Here is an 18125-nt window from a genome sequence, read left to right as displayed (position 1 = left end):
AAAAATACATGAAACCTTTGGAGAGCTTCTGCCGTGGGCACAGCCATGGACTCACCTCAGCATGAGGGGAGCGAGGAGCACCCTGGGTGGAGGACGGGCTCTGCTGAAGGAACTACAACTGCCCAAAACCTGTAACAGGGGGTGGAGTCTCAAAGACCTTAGAGGCAATGAACTATATGCTCTGCAAGCTTGGAGGCTTGTGTTGAAGACGAGGATATAGTGAAGAAAAGGAACCTTCAGAAGTTGCTATTGCTCTGCAGCACTTCTGTGTGCCCTGTATGCAGAAGGGTCTGAACACAGCTTGTGCAGACAGCTTTTGTGCCTTCATATTCATGTGAAGTCCTGGCTTAATGCAAGTCATTTGCACCATGGTAAATGTTGTCTTGCCAAGTCAATTATACTTGGGGAGGGATTTTCACCACACTTTCATGGCTGAGTATTTTACGTTTCATGCAACTAATGTCTTGCAAATGATGTTTAGGAATTTTTAGAAGCAATAACCAATCTTGTGTAAAAACAAAAATATCATCTAACAAAGTAGTCAACAGTTTTCATTTAAATGTACCTAGCCCATTGATCAGACGCATCAAAGAAGTTCTTCAGGTGTCTTGAGAGCTCTGTAGGTGTTATTTCTGCTCTCGGTCTGTGAGAAGAATTATAAATGCTATTTACCTTTTAATTAAAAAAAATACCTTGCAAATTAAAGACATGCTCCTGCACATCAAAATTTAGTTAGCATCCCTTTTTATTGTGCATACTATGGCTCTATAACAGCCTATTGAGTCCACAGCCATCCGAACACACATTGCTGCTTCCCTTTTCCCCTACATTTTGGGCATCATGTGTTAGATCATGTGTCACATCCAAGGGGAAAAAATTCTGTAACTGACTGCTAATACTTAAGCAGATCTCCTGCTTAATATTCTTTCTGCTTACAAACCCCTCAAAATATATTGGTGTGTCCTGACAAAGGCAGAGGAGCAGTTTTGGACACTTGTGTGACATACGTCTTCCTATCTTACGTAGAAAATTTGACAGTGAATGACAGAACACCTTAGAGGGATCTAAGAAGACGATAAAGGCAACAGCTTTCACATGAATACAGAGTCTAGTTCCTAACAGTTACAAGCTTTTTTTACATGCATCCTTGTAATTTGACATTTATAATTCACTGTAGTGCTGAATCTCTGTCATTTTCTCACCGTCAGGTTCTCTATACATGGATGTACATGTCCTTTCTAATTAGTATATCTATTTGAACATTTAATCTCATCTCTCAACCTTATTATGCAGTTGCATATTGATCCGTTATGTATCAACAAATGCTCTTGGTATAACATATACAGTTCTGTGTTGCTCCTCTCTCTGAACAGGTACCTGTATCTTCTCTTTTCCTGGTTGTAAACCCATTTTGTAATAAAAAAAAAAAAAAAAAGCACATTAATTCACAATGGATTGAATAACAGGTAAAAATAAATATCCTGCAGAGAAACATTAACTCTTGAGATTATATATATGTGTATATATATATATATATGTACATACACACACAGAGTAAATCTTTTATTGTGCGTAACACCTTCCTCATAGGGAACACCTAAGACCTTTTCCGAGACATTGATGCCTTTGCAACACTGATAAACCTTAGACCTATTTTATCCTTAGAGAAGCAGTACAGAAATATTGCAGAACTTGTTCAAGGTAAGCAAAGAAAACAGTGAGACAGCTGCAGACAGAGCAAGCCCCAAGGTCTCAGCACCTGACCTGAAGCCCACTGGAAAACACAATCAATATGAAAATCAAGTTGCATCTGCAGGCCCCAGTTCCAGGACTGACCTTTCAGTGCTCACTCATCATTTTGCATTAGCAACTTGGGTGGTGCCGTGCCATCGCCTGATATTCCTGTTTATTAGTGTCATAGGTTAGCAAGCATAGTCCCGGAAGGGACGTCCTTGCTAAGGGGTGCTTACAGTTTCCTCTGGGAACTGACAGAACCTATCAGCTGGCCAGTTTGAATATGGACAATTCTCTAAGCCACTTAAAGTTGTGATCACCTCTGTGATCCACATTTAAGAATAGGCAAACTCCCCCTCCAAGCTCTCTCTCGTTTCCGGCGCTGGCACAGGTGGCTGCGGGCCCCGTGTGGGGGCCAGCGGGCCCGGCCAGGCCCTGCTTGGGCCAGGCCGGGCCGGGCCACGGCCATCATGAAGCCATGGACCTGTTCCAGCCATGGAACCCCCCCCACTGCCTTGCCGTGGGCAGTCGGAGCGGCTTGGCTCTCCCCCCTCTCCACTGCGATAAGAAAAATTCAACATTCCAGCTGCAAAGCTGCAAGGCCGAGGTGAGATTAACCCTTTTACTGCTGTGAAGAGCTGAAAACCTGAGGGAAGAGAGAGAGGAGATGCTTAAAGCTGAAATTCTGTTGTGAAGCTATGATATATCAGAGTATCCTGTTGTAATTTCATGAAGATATGGGGGTGGAGTGTTCAACTCGTAAGCAAAAGCACCTGCGCTGAGATAGGCAGATGCTGACGCAGCTGTAATTTCATGAGAAGTTTGGACAGGGAGAGATAAACCAGATGAGAACTTTTGCTCCAAACGGGAAAGGAGAAAACCTCAGTCCGTAGAGATGAACCAGATGAGGACTTTTACTCCAAACGGGAAAGGAGAAAACCTCAGTCCCTAGAGATGCTCCCAGAGATAGTCCTAAAGATGAAGATGATGAAGACCCTTTGCTCCCAGGGAAGGAGAAGGGCCTCTGTTTTTGTTTCTGAACGGCTCAACCTTAAAATTGTACCCCAAAAAACTTCAAGAGTGGACCCTCGAAAGCAGTTGCGGGAAAAGCTGCAAGTCGGGGGAAAGGACTCACACGCAGGCAGAGAGACTCCTCTTCCTGAATGGACTGAACAATATTTGGAAGTGGGCGGCTGTCTCGTTGTGATAATGTTTTCATAGCATGAGCAAGAAGAGACTTCTCTTTCTAAATGGACTGAACAAGGTTATTATGGAAGTGGTAACAGACTGAACATCTTAAGGGTTGTCTTTGAACATTGTCAGTGGGAGAAGGGAGGAAGGTGGGGGGAGGAGGAGAGTTCTGAAGGTGGTATAATTTTTTTTTCTTCTTTTAGGTCTGTTAATAAACTTCTTTATATTCTTTCAAGTTTGGTGCCTGTTTTGCATTTCTCCTAATTCTTATCTCACAGCAGATAAACAGTAATGAGTATTTTGGACCAAACCACTACAATTAGTTAACTTAGTTGAGATTTAATTCAATTGAAATGAAAGCTTTTCAGTGTCATGTTAAAACAGGCAATGAAGGACACACCTTTTATTAACAGTCATACTGATCCTGAAGTCAAAGAAAGGATTTATTTTAATGTTTTAAATACTATGGCTTTGTATTTGAAACAGGGGATATTCAAGTGGTTATACTGCTTAAAGCACAGAATTAAAACTTCCCTTCTACTGGTATTTAAAAAGATATCTTAGGGAAGAATTCAAAGCAAACTTTTTACAGCTTTCAGCTGTAATTTATTATATACAAAATACTGCAAACCATTTAAAATGCTCTTAATGTAACTTGTGGTTTTGACAGATAACAGGTTTACATTGAAAAGAAAACAAAAGCCAGTAGCAGATCAGAAGAACTTACCCATACAGTTTAGAAGAGTATACAATGGGGATAAAGACTATTTTAAAGCAAAAGAGAGCACGGTCATGGATGTCAGTCTATTGTTCGTACTGTTCAGTGGAAGAGCTGGCAGTGTTACAAGCAACCAGCTCTGTCCTGACAGCCTCAGACTGGGGACACAGGGCAGATCCTGCACTGCCTCTTCTAAAGGTTTCCCATTTACTCACACAGTATTTTCAATGGGGAAGAAAATCTGCTCAGGACACTACTTTCACAAATATTGATCTTTACTTCTGCTAATGTATAAAGCAGATATAAGCAGCACAGCAGAGATTTTGTTTATGTACTTTTTTTTTTCCTTGGGTCTAATTATTGGTCTGCAAAGTTCCACAAAGTTTTCAAAAGTTTAATAAAAGAAATGGAACAAAATAAGTTTGTTTTTTCAGCTCTCTAGTCTGAGCATCTATTTCAAATTCCCTTGGTGGTGCTGGTTGGGGGTTTACCTCTTTATATGGCTTTAAGTGTCATCCAAAATACAGTCCTAGTAGCACCTATTAAAATAATTGTTCTTACGAAGAGGTTTCCTGGAAAATATAAATAGCATCAAACAGCATCTAAATGTTCCTAAATGCAAAATGGAAAGCAAGTGATTAATTTATTCATTCTAAATTTAGAAAAAAAATATATGCATCATGTTTGATATTTATACTCTCACTGTGCTTATATACATATATATATGTTAATCTTTAAGAACCACACTAGAAATCCCTTCTCTACTTTAATATCTGACTTGGGAAAAATTCCTATTCAGTCAGTGAAGATTTTCAGTAAGCAGAAAATTATTAAGGATTTTAGAATACATTGCCTGGGTCAGAAGTGTCTTTGGAAACACGACAAGTCTGCGAATTTTTAGGATCTTTTCCACAGCAGCTGAATATGAATTGGAAGGCTTCCAAATCCAAGAAGAACAATGCCTTGCCACAGCCTTACTCACAGAAAGCCATGGAACAGCCCCAAAGAAACAGCCAGAAACACTATCGCTTCATTGCAAAAGTTTGTGTAGCTTAAAAAGTAGGGTAAAAAGTTTTTTCATGAATGTGAAATACAGCTTTTCTTTGAAGATAATCTGGTTTTTGATTAAGAGTTCTCTTGGTCCCAAGTCCCTGTTTTGCTGACTTTTTTGCTTGGTCAGGCTTCCTGTTGCCATTTCTGAGATCCGAGAGCATGAATCTCCACTTCCAGCATCCTTAAATGCAGAGCTCTTCCAGCATTTTGTAAGCCTAAATCAGGCCACGCAACAAAATTACCTCTCGTGTTCTGCTTTATGGCAGAGAATCTGTGCTTTGCCCTGAGGCAGGTGGGCTGCCCCCCGGGGATCAAACAGCCAGGCTTCTCAGAGCCCATGTCTTAGCTTAGGTCTGCAGTAAAATGAAGCACACTTTGTACTTGTGAACATTTACATACAGTATACGAGAAGTGCTGCAAGAGAAAGTTCAGTAGTGTGAGCCTATGTATCATTCTCTTTGATATATCTCTCCTATTTTCTGATCCTAGTACTTCAGATCAGCCCTAAGTCTCATATCTAAACAGTCAGTCCAAAGGGAAGGTGCCTATTTACAAGCTGGATTAAGAGCTTTAACAAAAGGCAAGGCAGAAAGCCATTCATTTACTATATAAGAAAAAGAATGTCTTTGTATTTTATCACTTGCCAGCATCTTCCAAATCTTTTTCTTTGTGTTGCTGCCCCTCCAAACAGAAAGTAGAATGGGAAGTTCCCGTTTTACAGAATGGATCAAGAAAAGGAAAAAAAGCATATTGTGCAACTTTCCCTTTTTGCCTCTAATGGGTTTACTTTTGCTTCACCCCTCAGGGCTCCTGCAAGCATATGTGTTCAGCTGAAATCCCACACTGCTGCCTTGTTAGACCTTTTCCCAAGACTTTTTCTTAAGAAGTAGGCATTTGGAAGCAAACAAGAATGGAAGATGCTGGAATGAGGGGAGACTGAGTTCCCTAGCCAAGCCAAGGACCAGTCCCTATCCAGAGCACAGGCAAAGGGAGGAGATGCCCCAGACACTGGTGGAGAGGACAGGCAGTGGGCAGAGCATAGCATGGCACAGTAAGAGCTACAGCGAGAGAGAACGAAGCAGGTCCAGTCCCAAAGGGTCAATAACACAACACATGGAATGAGCATGGAGAGGAGCAGGGAGCCTCTTCTCTGAGACAGCCACTACACTGCACAACCTGCTCAAAAAAGCACTGCAGGTCCCCAGATACTTAGCAAGAGAGGGGTGAAAAAGTATCTCTCCATCTTGCATTATTTATCTTGGGGGACAAGCTAAGATAGAAAACAATTAAGGGTTAGTTGAGGGTAATCAAAACTCTCCATTTTTTGAGATATCTAAATGTTTGCTTTCATTTCTTTTTCAATCTGTTTGCTGTAGCACTTTTTGAAACAAAATCCGTAATTTCCAAAAGGCTGAAGTGGACCATTTGTAATTATCAATGAAAAAAAAAATCCCTATTTTTTAAAATAAAGAAGACTCAAACTTTCTTTTACAAAGCTTTCAATAAAACAGTAGTCAGTAGTAATTAAGGATGAAATTAAAAAAAAATTTCCAATGATACACCTGAATGGAGAAAAACTGAAGGCAGGCAGAACAGAGTGGAGTCAGAAGTAAAGCATTACTTCGTGAATCTTTACACAGGCTAATACCTCCAGTCTGGCTCAGATTTGCAAGATTTGGCCCACGTGAGCTTATAAACCCTAAATTCTCATTAACTTTTACGACTTGCAACTTGCCCCACGCTAGCCTGTAGTTTGGTGAGCTACACCAGAGGCTCCACCCTGCAGCCCCAGATGCTCTCCTGGGCACTGGGGCCCTGTTCCATCACAGCCCTGGCAGGCCCTGCAATGCCCTATTTTTTGTATGTACTCCTGCATCTCCTTACAGTTCCAATTCGTGGCTCCACTCTTCAACCCCAGCACCTTTCTTCACCTTCTGGTAAAATTCCTTTGCTCCAAACTCCACCCTGGCAGGCAGACTCAGGCAAAGTAATTCCCCAGCCTAATGGCCTCTTTGGTGTGTGTATTAACCCAAATCACCGGCCTGAGCCATCCAGGGTGAATGACCCCTCATTACCTCTGCTCTGGGAGATGGATAACACCATCCTGACAGCTCAGGGTGGGTTTCATCTCTACAGACACTTTCGTGATAAAGCAATTAATCATGTCAACCAGCATTTTTCATTAGAACATCAGTGTGGGCAGCATATTTTTAATAGTATTCATTTCTCATCGGTGCCTGTTTGGTTCATCTTACCTGCATTCTCACAATTAAATGAATTACCAATTTCAGAGACTGAAGGGAATTTCTTCCATGTTTTTCCATTTTTCAATTCATCACAACATTGGCAGGGATTCTTCAGGCATTTTGCTCTTATCTGTAATATGACACTTCAGCAAATTTCATTTAAGAGAATCCCTACCCTAGCATGTGGATACGGACCTTGTTGCCATCTAATCTCTTTTAATGGCTCGTTACTGTTGTGGCATTTGATCTCTTGGTCTTTATCTCATTAGCTGTAAGGCTCTGAGATGTGGTGTACGGCACATATTCAGTAGAAAAACACGCTTGACTGCAGCAGGAGGGAACTGGCTTTGGTGGCCCAAATGGTCTCTTCCCGAGTGAACTTCCCCAGGACCTCTCCCATCGTCCAGTACAGCTTATGCAACACCTCTGGCTTATTCCAGTAGGAGCTATACCAGTCCAGGATTAAAGCACCTTCTGCTTTCCTCCATTCAAGCGTGAAGAGGCACATGACCAACGTGAGCTCCTTCTCCAGAAACAATAAGAGAAATCCTTCATTTTATTGTACTTTTCCCCTCAATGCACATAGCTTCTCTATTGCCTTTCTTAAGTCGCTCGCCTTTTTGCAAAACAAGAGGACTCATCACAGCTTTTAAGTGGTCATAGGCACTGCAATACAAGGTGGTGCATTCCACGTTAAATCAACATTAGAGTGAGGGATGAATACAATCTACTCAACAAATACTTTATCATGAAAATTATTAAAATTCATAGCTTAGAGGTGAGAATGCTTCTTTAAGAAAGGTACTTATGTTATCCCCAAAATAGCACCAGTATCATGTGATGTTCCAGTTACTATGGTTACCACAAATTTGTTATTTAATAGCAAAGAAAATAGATGCACAAAACATGCTAATTATAACTGGTACAAATTTTTCTAAATGTTTTATATGAATATGCATGCATGTTTTATGCATAAGGAATAGGAATGCCCTTTTTCAAATAATTCTTCAAATTTTTAGAAGCATTTTAGTAACAGGCAGGGAAGTACATTGTGTGGTTCTCAGCAATGAAGGAAAAGGAGACTGAAAAATTGAAGATGAGCACTTTGTCTAAAACCATGCAGTTTTCTATTCAAATAGCAGAAGAATCCTGAAAATGCAAGAGGTTTAAATTTGTTGAACCTTGTACTTTCCCAACAGAATTTGCTTTGTTTCTTCTTCTCTTTGCAATGTTGAAATTGCAAAGAGATTGAAGTGCCTGAGAAACAGTTGCAAGACCATTTGAAGAGAAGTTACATTTTATGAAATTATAATGTTAATATAACCCTGATACAGATACCAAAGTGCTCCAGTCACTGCCAGAATCAATACTGCTCGATACAACTACAGCCTCCCTCTGCCTGGAGCTCCCGGCTCCCACCTGCGTGCAGCGGTGTGCCGGCTCCACAGGCGGGTCCCTGCTGCTCCTGCTGGTGCTGGCTCACAGCAGGATGCACCTCAGTGTGCCCCACTGCTGCAGGCTTCTGCTGCAGGGCCTGGGGGGGCCTCCATGGGCTGGGAGCTCAGGTGGCACTTGGCAGAAGCACAGCCTGTGAGCACAGCATGGAAAGATGCTGCTGTGGACTCGTGTGTATTGCAAGGAGAAATACATGGGGCTGGCTCTTGTTGTGAAGAGGAGAGATGGAAGGGATATGTATGCAAACAGATCTCATATAATTCCTCTCTTCTTCCTGTTCTCCACCAGATGCTCGGGGAGATAAGCCTGGGGGACACAATGCATACAGTCCTTCAAATGCTGGAACTGTAAAACTTGCCAGCCTGACAGGGTTCCTGGGGAGGAGCAAGAGAAATCTCATTCCTTTCCTTGGGCTGTCTTTGGCCACAGTGAAAAGACTCTCAAGCCTAAACTAAACAAAGATATGATTGTGAGGAATGAGATATAATTGTGGGAAGAAAGTAACTGGCTCACGGCTAGTGCAGGAAAGCTGTAGGCACTCATGCTGGCAGTGGCACCATGCGCAGAGCCAGACACTGCTCAGGGCTCCGCTGGGTCGGTGCCTCACCACCCAATGCTGGGCAGCCCTGGCCACTCATCCAAATTCCCACCTCTTCCCAGAGAGAGGAGGATATTGCACATGCCTTTGGGGCAGGAGTATCATACAGCAGACTCTGCCACACTCGGGGGTCATTGCTGAAAATGTCACCACTGTCACTTGAAATCAAGCCCTCTCCTCTCATGGAGGCTTTTATCTCTTCCCTTATGAGGATGCACCAGCCGTAGGCAGAATTAAAGTCGTGTGCATGCATTTTGCTGTCAAATGGCCATACTTAATGGCACCGATACCAAAGGCACTCACTTATGCTGCTGGTCTCTCCCTTTCACACTCAGAGCACATGCTTGCTGGCTGCTGTATTTCAGATGTTGTAGAGTGTCAGCGATACCGACTGAAAAACCTTCTCTGTGGCTTGCTGTCATGCCGTGATTGATATCAGCTGTAACAAGAAAAAATGTTATGGCACTGTAATTCTGCTTGATGCAAGGTAGTCTTTGATCTTTACCATTTTGCAAAGATTGTAATATATGCTTAGTTTGATAAATAATACCCTTTCACCAGAGTCCTGTAAAGTGGAAGAAAAATTGACAACTAAACTTTTGAAACTTCTCTGGTGCAGGTGTTGATGTTTGCAAAGCAAAAGGTTAAATAATAGGATAAAACTCCCACTTGCCTACTTATAAGCAGATGTGAATAATCAGAACTTCCTAGACCAGCCCTTTTGGGCTGGTTTCTGTGCGTGCATCATATCAGCAGCAGAGCGGCCAGCTCCTGGCAGAGGCACTGCAGCCAGGAGAGCAGTGAAGGAGCTGGGGGCTGCTGGGCCAGCTGGAACTCCCAGCCTCACACAGAAGCAGAGGGGAGAATTCACTCTGGATTTACTTCATATCTCTGTAGAGAAATTCACCCAGAGAAATTCAGAGCTATGGGAGCCACACACATAACAGTGCTCACTCATTCATCTGGCTATAGAATGGACCCCCAGACAGGGATGGAGGCCCAGCTCTTCCAGCCCCCCAGGACAAACAACAGACAGCATAGGACATCCCCAACATATCTTCTTCAAATTAGAGCTCTTTAGGTGAGCTGGGACTTAAGTTTCCAAGTGCCTTTCTAAAGATTCTAAGAACTTAAATGGTGTTTTTTTTTTCCTGCTTTTTAATTTGAATAGTTATTTGGATGCGGCAAAAATGAGCAAACTCCAGCACCATAGCCATGAGAAAGTGTTCTCATCAGGTAATCATTTATTAAAACATTTTAACCAGCTGGTACGAATATGATTGTCACTGGAAAATGACAGGGAAATATGTGCTTCCATCTGCACTACCAAGCCCGGAAACATTCCACTGTAGGAGTTTTTCTTCATTATCATTGCACTTCCATACACAGAACAGCGCACCTGAGCATGACCCCTCCCTCCCTTGGTGGGGCCTCGGGATGGGAGCAGAACTCCAAAAGGGGAGATGCAGGCCCATGCACTCCTCTGGCTTTGTGGCTTTGTAGTGTTCCAGACTGCTCATCTCAGACCACGACTCTCACACTGCCTGGGGGGCAGGTCAGTTTTATTTCACCCAAAGGTGGATAGCCTTTCACACAAACCTATTTACAGCTGAGCTCAGGTTTCCAGCAGGGATTTGCCAGGGCTGTCTCAAGGGAATGGGCACACTGGCAAAGGGATTTAGCATCCAATGGGTACTCTGCCAAATCCATGAAAGATTTTGCATGGCAAGAACAGGGTGTAACTCCAAGGCCATGATTATTTTCCATGTAAATGTCTGTTTTAGTTTGTGCTTAAATGATTATCTGTCATTGATTTGTGTGCCTAACTACAACTGCTTCAAGCTGTTTTCAATTATTCTGTTCTCAATACGATGCGATCCCAAGGATTAGCCATACCGAGTGCCACAAACCACCTTGCAGCAACAGAGTCATAAACTGAAGAGGATAGAAAGGATTTTAATAGGAGATTAAAAGGAAGAAGTGACTCACTGGATGAGAGAAAAGAGGGAGTGCGCAGGCTTTGACTGCAGGAGAGCTGCTTTGTGATGCCTCTGAGTGCACTGAGGACCCCAGGTTAATATAATAATTCTTCTTTCCTTATCATGCAGGTCTTGGGTAATGATTTCATAATTAGGGGTGTATTTAAAAACAGGTTTTAAATGAAGCACGTGTTCTGTCTTTGCACTAAGAGGAGCTGGCTAGTTGCAGTGTAACAGGGCTTATTTCCTTGCCTGCTGAATTCTCTTTGCAAATTTTATGCTTATTTTTCTGTCTTTCTAATTAAAAACCTGCACCTTTGGAGAGAAACTGTATTTCTCCTTGGCAGTCCTCTCATTCTTAAAATATCAGGACTGATATTTTAAGACTTGTAGGTTACGGGTTCCGGGGTTCAGTCGGGACCGGGCGGACGTAGACGGATGGAGATCTCTATAGGCAGGTCTTGGGACACAGTCGGTTTATTGTAAAGGGCGTGGGTATTGGGGCACTGCTCAGAGCTGCCTGACTCAGCTCTGAGCAGGCCCAAGAGAGTAAGCAGGTGAGAGAGAGAGAGAGGGTGTAAGAGCAAGAGTGGAAGTAAGAGTAGAAGTGGAAGAGAGGAATAGAGAAGAGAGAATCAGAATGTCTGAAGTCCTGGTTACAATACAATAAATCATCTTCTGTACTGAATATTCTAATTGTCACTAACCAATCTAATACAAGATACAAATCCTATAGCATTTACATACAGCCTATAAGAGTTCTTATATTACCATAAAGTGTTACATCTTAACTTCTAAAAACTACTCTTTGGACCCCTTCTGCTGAGCTAGTAGGGTCTGCTCTGACCCTTGGACCTGTTTGCAAGCAGAGGGTATTGTTCCATCAAGAGGGGATTACTTCAGTGGCCATACCATTGTTTCCTAGTTGTTCAGTAACTAAGACCTGGTATTTCAAAAGTGGCTTTCATTTCGATGTTGCCTGTAGTTTTCATATTCCCAAAATCTTTTGTCAGGCAATCATATTTCCAAGGTTTTCCTGTTCCATCCTCCCCAACAAAGACTAAACAACGTTCATCTACCCCAAATCCTGTGTCCTCCGGAGGGGGTAACCTGAACTCTCCCAGACCTAGCACCTAGGTCATACACAACACTGCTTGTCAACAGCTGCTCCAAGGTTTATCAGCTAGGATTGGTAACACTCCTACAGCAATCAGGATCTGAGAGTGCTCCAGTGTTTCTCTTCACACACACTAGGAAAAGTCTTCATATATTTGGGCTAAAACCCTAAATGTTACAGAGTAATTGACTACCTACACTCCTGCGGTAGCCATTTGTGACAGTATCCATCAACTGGGAAAATGTAACTGTTACTGAATTTCTAAGAACAGCCATTAATATTCTGACTTTCAACCAATTTAAATATTTGAATTTTCTGAGTGCACAGTTGAGATGAATAACATGGAGAAGCACACTCAGATGGATTAAATCCTCTATGGATTCTATCAATACAGAGGGTAGAAGGAGAAGTTATTTGTCTGACACACAAATATATATATATTTGTAGCAGATAAAATCAAATGTGTTATCACTATCTGCACTCTGCTATGTATATTTTAAAACATTATGAGTGGATAGGTACATACACAGCAGTAGTTTACAAGAGATAAGCATCATTAATTTCCACATAGCTATATGTTTTCATGGGCTTCTTAACCTTTTAATACATAATAGCAGCTACAGCACTATTCTATATCCTTGGGAATATCACAGTTTTGAAACATTTCAGTTTAAAATACAGAAAATGCCACTGCAGTAAAGATTTGGAAAGTGAGGTACATGGCGTAGGGAGTTGGGGATTGGATTCCCAGCTGATCTTCAGGATGTGCTTGATCTGAACTGATCCAAGCCCCAGAGGGAAGCACTGTGCCAGCAGGAAGAGAAGTGCCTGCAGAGCAGGATGCTGGACCCAATGCCACCTGCCAGGCTGCCCTGGCAGAGACTTTCTACCTGACCAGAGTTTCTGGGCATTGGGAAATCTGGTGACAATGTGGAGTGATAACTCTTCCCCTGGAGACAGCTGTCTCACCTTATATGAGAAACTGCTATTTCTTTTTCTAGGCCAACATTCAAAAAGCTGTCAGATCACTTTAATCTGTTGAATTTTGAGCAAATTCAAATAAAATATGCCAGTATCCAAAGCAAAGCCAAAATTTAAATGCCCTAGTACTGAATCTATAAGATCAATAAAAACAACAGGGCTGTCTGCAGTAGCTTTTTCAGAACATGGAGCAGTTGACTCTAAACAAAGCTTTTTTTATAACTAGGCTTTTCCCATGGCACACCATATCCTTGTAATCAGTCTTTAATCTCTTCTCTAACTTTCAATAATAATAAGACGCAATGAAGCTTACCTAAATGAAAAAAAAAAAAGGAGTATATGCACAAAGGACCAAGCATCCCCATGGGGCAGTGGTGGAAAACAGTGTGAAACAGCATGTCTGATCTGACATTCTCCCATTGCCATATCATAGGCAGAGTGAATGATTATTTTCAAAAAAGAAAGGTAGCCAGCTGAATCTCAGTTATCCTGGTGAGGTTCAACATATCACTACTTTTAAACTGAAAAGGAAAATGATCTGAATAGAAACAATTAGTTGAAGGGGCACGGTAAATAGCTCAGGTATATTTTGGAACTCCAGCTGCAAAAGTATTTCAGAACCTATCAAGCTATGCTCTTTGACCCTCCATGTAAGCAGGATTGCATCTTTTGTGTCTCAAAGTTCTCACTGACAGTTACCATTTAAAAGAAATTGCCTCATTTTTACACAGTCTAAAGCGTACATTGGTAAAGAAGAATTTCCTGAATGCAGATAAGTGAGCCCAGAGTTGTTTTGACACGACTCAAAGGCTATTACAGATGTAACAAAAGAAGATGAAGAGATTTATCTTACCTTGTGACTTGTACTTGCTTATTAAGACACACAGCAGAAAACCCCAGAGGCAGCGAGGTGCCAGGGGGCACGGTGGGCAGCAGTGGGGCAAACACACCCTCATGGAAAGGGGATTAGAAACACCTCTCTGAAAGGACCCCGGGGTGTGTATGTACAGTGAGTGAATCAAACCTCCAAGTACCCAGCTCACTTCTGCACTGAGAGAAAGCTGCTGACACCAAAAAGTGACTAAACACTGAAAGAGATGAGAGACAGCAAGAGGGAACAGAAAGGGATGGGACACTCCTGCTGGTGGGGCCAGCCCCAAGCTGCTTCAGCTGTGGCTCTTGCTTATGCAAAGCTTGCAAGATGTGCATGAGGAGGCTAGTGGAAAGATGGGGAGGACGGAGTGTGTCTGTTCCCTACAGCACCTGAAGTGCACCGGTAAATACAGAAATGCTTCAGTAAATACAGACACAGGGCACAGCCTGCAGTTCAGCAACCTGAAATACCACTGTGAAAAGACAGCAAAAAGGAATGATCAAAGTACTATCACTTCTCCGCGATACAATGTGTCCATCCACAGCAATGCCAATGTTTTGGGGGCTGCCAAGTTCTCCACAGTAAATGCCCCTCAGGAGGCAGGAAGACCTGCTGCCCTGGCAGGGCTGGCTCCTGCCCCCCCCCAGTCACACTGGGCCAGTGGCCAGCTGATGTGTCAGTGCACATCATCCTTAAATAACACAGCTATGGGAGTGCTTTGAATTGTCATAAAAACACCAGAAATGTCTCAGACTGATGCTCAAATATATGTATTTCATGAGAATTGGGCCATTTGCTTAAGAAAACCCTTGAATTGAATAAGCAATCTATAAAGCAAAATCGTCTTTTTTTAAATGGAGTGCCTTGTCATTGGAGAGCAATAGAGAGCCCTCACCTTATCATGGAGCTCCCCTTCAGCCACAACCCTGGGGCTGGTAGATAGCTCATTCCTGTGATATACTTTAATGGGTGTCATTCCTTTTTAATAAGTCCAAACAAAACAGTTAATAAATCCAAAGAGCTTCCTATCAGTATATCTCTAATTCTTGGCTTTTGCTTCTTCAGCAGTGCCGATCATCTTCTTGAAACCCATGGCATTCTCATAACTCTCTTTGAATAATGATCTGTGTTTCAGGCTTTGATTCAACACTGACGCGACTTTTCTGCATGTTTGGCTGCGCAGCGTCTGCCGCTGAGTCACATCTGATTTACACTTGAGATAAACAACATCATCCAGGGTAGCCTCTGACTCCGAGAGGAGCACCCACTAATCCACAATGCCAACAGGGTTTGCTATCACCATCAGTCTGGAGGATGCCAGCCTGGTTTTGGTCTCCATGGAGATTGTTATGAAATATATTAATCCATCATCTCTTGGTTCCCAAAAGGATCTTTGGGAGTTTTTTAGCACCTCCATGGACCTCACACTCCCTGAAAGAGGTAATAGCTATGGATTTCTCAGCAGGAACAGAGAGGACTCTCTAAGAAGTGGTCACCTTTGCCATGGCTTAGGGGAAATCTCTGCGGGAAGATAGCTCTTCCATGTGTGTACAGTGAATATATCTTTCACAGTATTTTTTTTTCCTTTTTTTTTTGTTGGCAGTCCTCAACATTTTTCTCCTCCCACTTTCTGGTGACATTGCAGAATATCCACACTAAAGTGCATTCTGTTAGCAAAGTAAAATGGCAAAATGGTGTATTTTAGGTGGAAGTGTAAATGATATACTTGCAAGAGTTGGTCCAAACCCAGAACCTGAACAACGGTTCATGGGAAAGGCAGCTATTTCACACCCACTGTAAATGAGAGCATAGTCAGGTATCAAAATGTGCCAGAATAGAAAGAATTAAAAAAAACCCAACTATAACAGTGCAAACCTGAGATTTCCCAAAGAGGCTCTAGTGTCATGCTAGCAGCAGCTATGGATTGCACTAGCTGGATCCACAGAAACCCCCTGTAATCACCCTTTGCACAGCAGGACCACCACCAACTGTAGCATTGGCCTGGCTGGACCTTTCCATCATAGGAAGCTCCCAGCAATGTCCCCTCAGCTTTAAATTCAAGTTTTGTTAGAGAGTTTGGTACTGAATAGTGAAACTCACAGCATCTGAGGTGGGGGACAGGGAGGCTTCTGACACACCTCATGTGATGAATAAGTTCCCCCAACATATTCTACAAATTATGCAATATAATAGCTGAACTTTCCTGTGATTTCACTTTATATTTACAATGTATTTTATTGTGCTAGATCTTATCTTATAGATGAAAAATTAATAGTTAAAATCCTATTCTCTAGATCAAAGCATCTCTTCATTGTTTGTAATGAAACACTTTGACTCTTACCTAAGTTTTCTGTTCAGACTGTCCAAGAATCCAAGTGTTTCATTATAACAGAAGTGGGAGATGCTTTGATCTAGAGAATAAGAGGCTTCAAATATTTGCTTAATAGCTATCAAAGCTAATTATTCGAATAAAAATAATAATATAAAAGTTGAGGATAATAGTAGAATATTAAATAAGTAATAAAAGGGCCTGGGTTGATAAATACCTTGCCATATTCTCACACTAATAATATTAATGAAGAATAACAGCTTATATTATCATAATGTGTATGTGTGTGTGTATGAGTATAATGGACTTCTACCCCATGAGACCCGATTGTGGGCTGAGCCTCAAACTATTAGGCAAAATAGAAAGATGGTACATGCTACAACATAAGGCAAGAGACAGACATGGGGCACAGAAAATAAATGGTGTCGTACACAAGGGAAGGTAGGATGATAGTGAGCAACAGGACAGGCAGGAAATGAAGAGCTCAGCCCTAGTTAGGAAAAGCGGGCACAAAGCCTTTCACTGTGGGATGGGGAGGAGGATGAAAGGTGGCTGCTTGCAGGATGGTCCCCTCAAAAGTGGGAGGAGCTGGGGATGCAAGTCTGGGCCCCCAGCACAAGGGCAAATGGAGCTGGCATCAGGGTTACCCCAGCTGGCAGTACTAAGCAGCTGTAGATAACTGGAACCAAACTGTGATAGAGCATGAAAATGAGGACAAATAGGTAACTTTTGGTGCAATGCTGAAAGAGGAGAGGGAAGAGGGATGGACATAAAAATGGGAGATTGATGGCTTAAGAAAATAGTACTTACAGTGTCACTTTAAGTGGGCACCAAAAGGCCCATGTTGCATTTGTCAAGGCTGGATAAAAAATATATGTTGCACTAATTGAGACATAGAAGATGCTAGACAAGGGCCTCAGCCACGGGGATGGACAGGAAAGGCAACATCTTAGTGATGCTAAGAAGGAGCAGTCAGCGGGATTATGCTGTATCCTGGATGTGAGGACCTGAGAAAGGGTCTGAGTCAAAGATGACACACAAATTACGGGCCTGAGTGACAAGCAGGGCGGTGAGGTTGTCCGCTGTGATCAAACAGGGGACTAGCAGGGAAGACATGAACTGGGGAAGATTAAAAGTTCTGTCTTTTCCACATTGGGCTTGAGTTGACAGACTGTCTTCTACATGAAATGACAGGGAAACAAGCCCAGAGATGAGGCTGGACAGAGAAGACAGGTCAGGAGCACACAGGTAGATCTGCAAGTTAGCTGTGCAGGGACAGCAGCTGATCGTGTGCTTGCAGATGAAATTACCCAAAGATGCAGAAAGGTGAAGAAAGAGAAGGTAAAGAGGACTAGGTTCTGTAAAATGAGCACAGAAAATAATAACACTAGTGACATAGCATAAAATGACACTGAAACAATAAATACACATGAATAATTTAATTCCAAAAGTGCTTTTAGTTTTATCTAATTTTCCCAAATAGAATTTTCCAAAGGGTCATTTGAAAAGTAGTCATTTTTTTGAAGAAAATGTCATCAAAATTAATGTAATTTCATGAATATGTCAATTTTGACCAAAACCTTATTTTGCAGAGGAAAACCTTTCAACAACAAAAAGCCCCAAAAATTCAGAGCAGTTTGCTTTTAGCTCTAAACATAGATCCTACTACTGCCAAGTAACATCTTTCATGATCATCTTTATGTCTCAAACCACATTAAAAAGGGTCTAGAGGTTTTGTTGATTCTGTTGTAATCAATCCTGTCACAGCAGTTATTGGATTTATCTTGGGATCGGAACACCAGCATTTTTCATTGTTGTTTTACATTTTCTTTATGACTGTACAGCTAAAC

General features: G+C 42.1%; 1 long non-coding RNA gene across 1 annotated transcript in view; it reads right to left on the bottom strand.

The window, feature by feature from the left end:
* Positions 1–3249: 3249 nt before the first annotated feature.
* Positions 3250–18125, bottom strand: part of LOC121665626 — a 111234-nt gene continuing 96358 nt past the window's right edge. Inside the window, exon 11 of the long non-coding RNA XR_006016427.1 lies at positions 3250–9434. This is a non-coding gene — a long non-coding RNA (uncharacterized LOC121665626). The remainder of the gene's footprint in view (positions 9435–18125) is intronic.

Source organism: Corvus kubaryi, unplaced genomic scaffold (assembly GCF_017639235.1).
Source record: "Corvus kubaryi isolate FWS band 111438036 unplaced genomic scaffold, C.kubaryi_AGA036_p1.0 37334, whole genome shotgun sequence".
NCBI classification, from domain to species: Eukaryota; Metazoa; Chordata; class Aves; order Passeriformes; family Corvidae; genus Corvus; species Corvus kubaryi.
The sequence above is the reverse complement of the archived record's forward strand: the minus strand, read 5'-3'. Positions and strand labels throughout refer to the sequence as shown.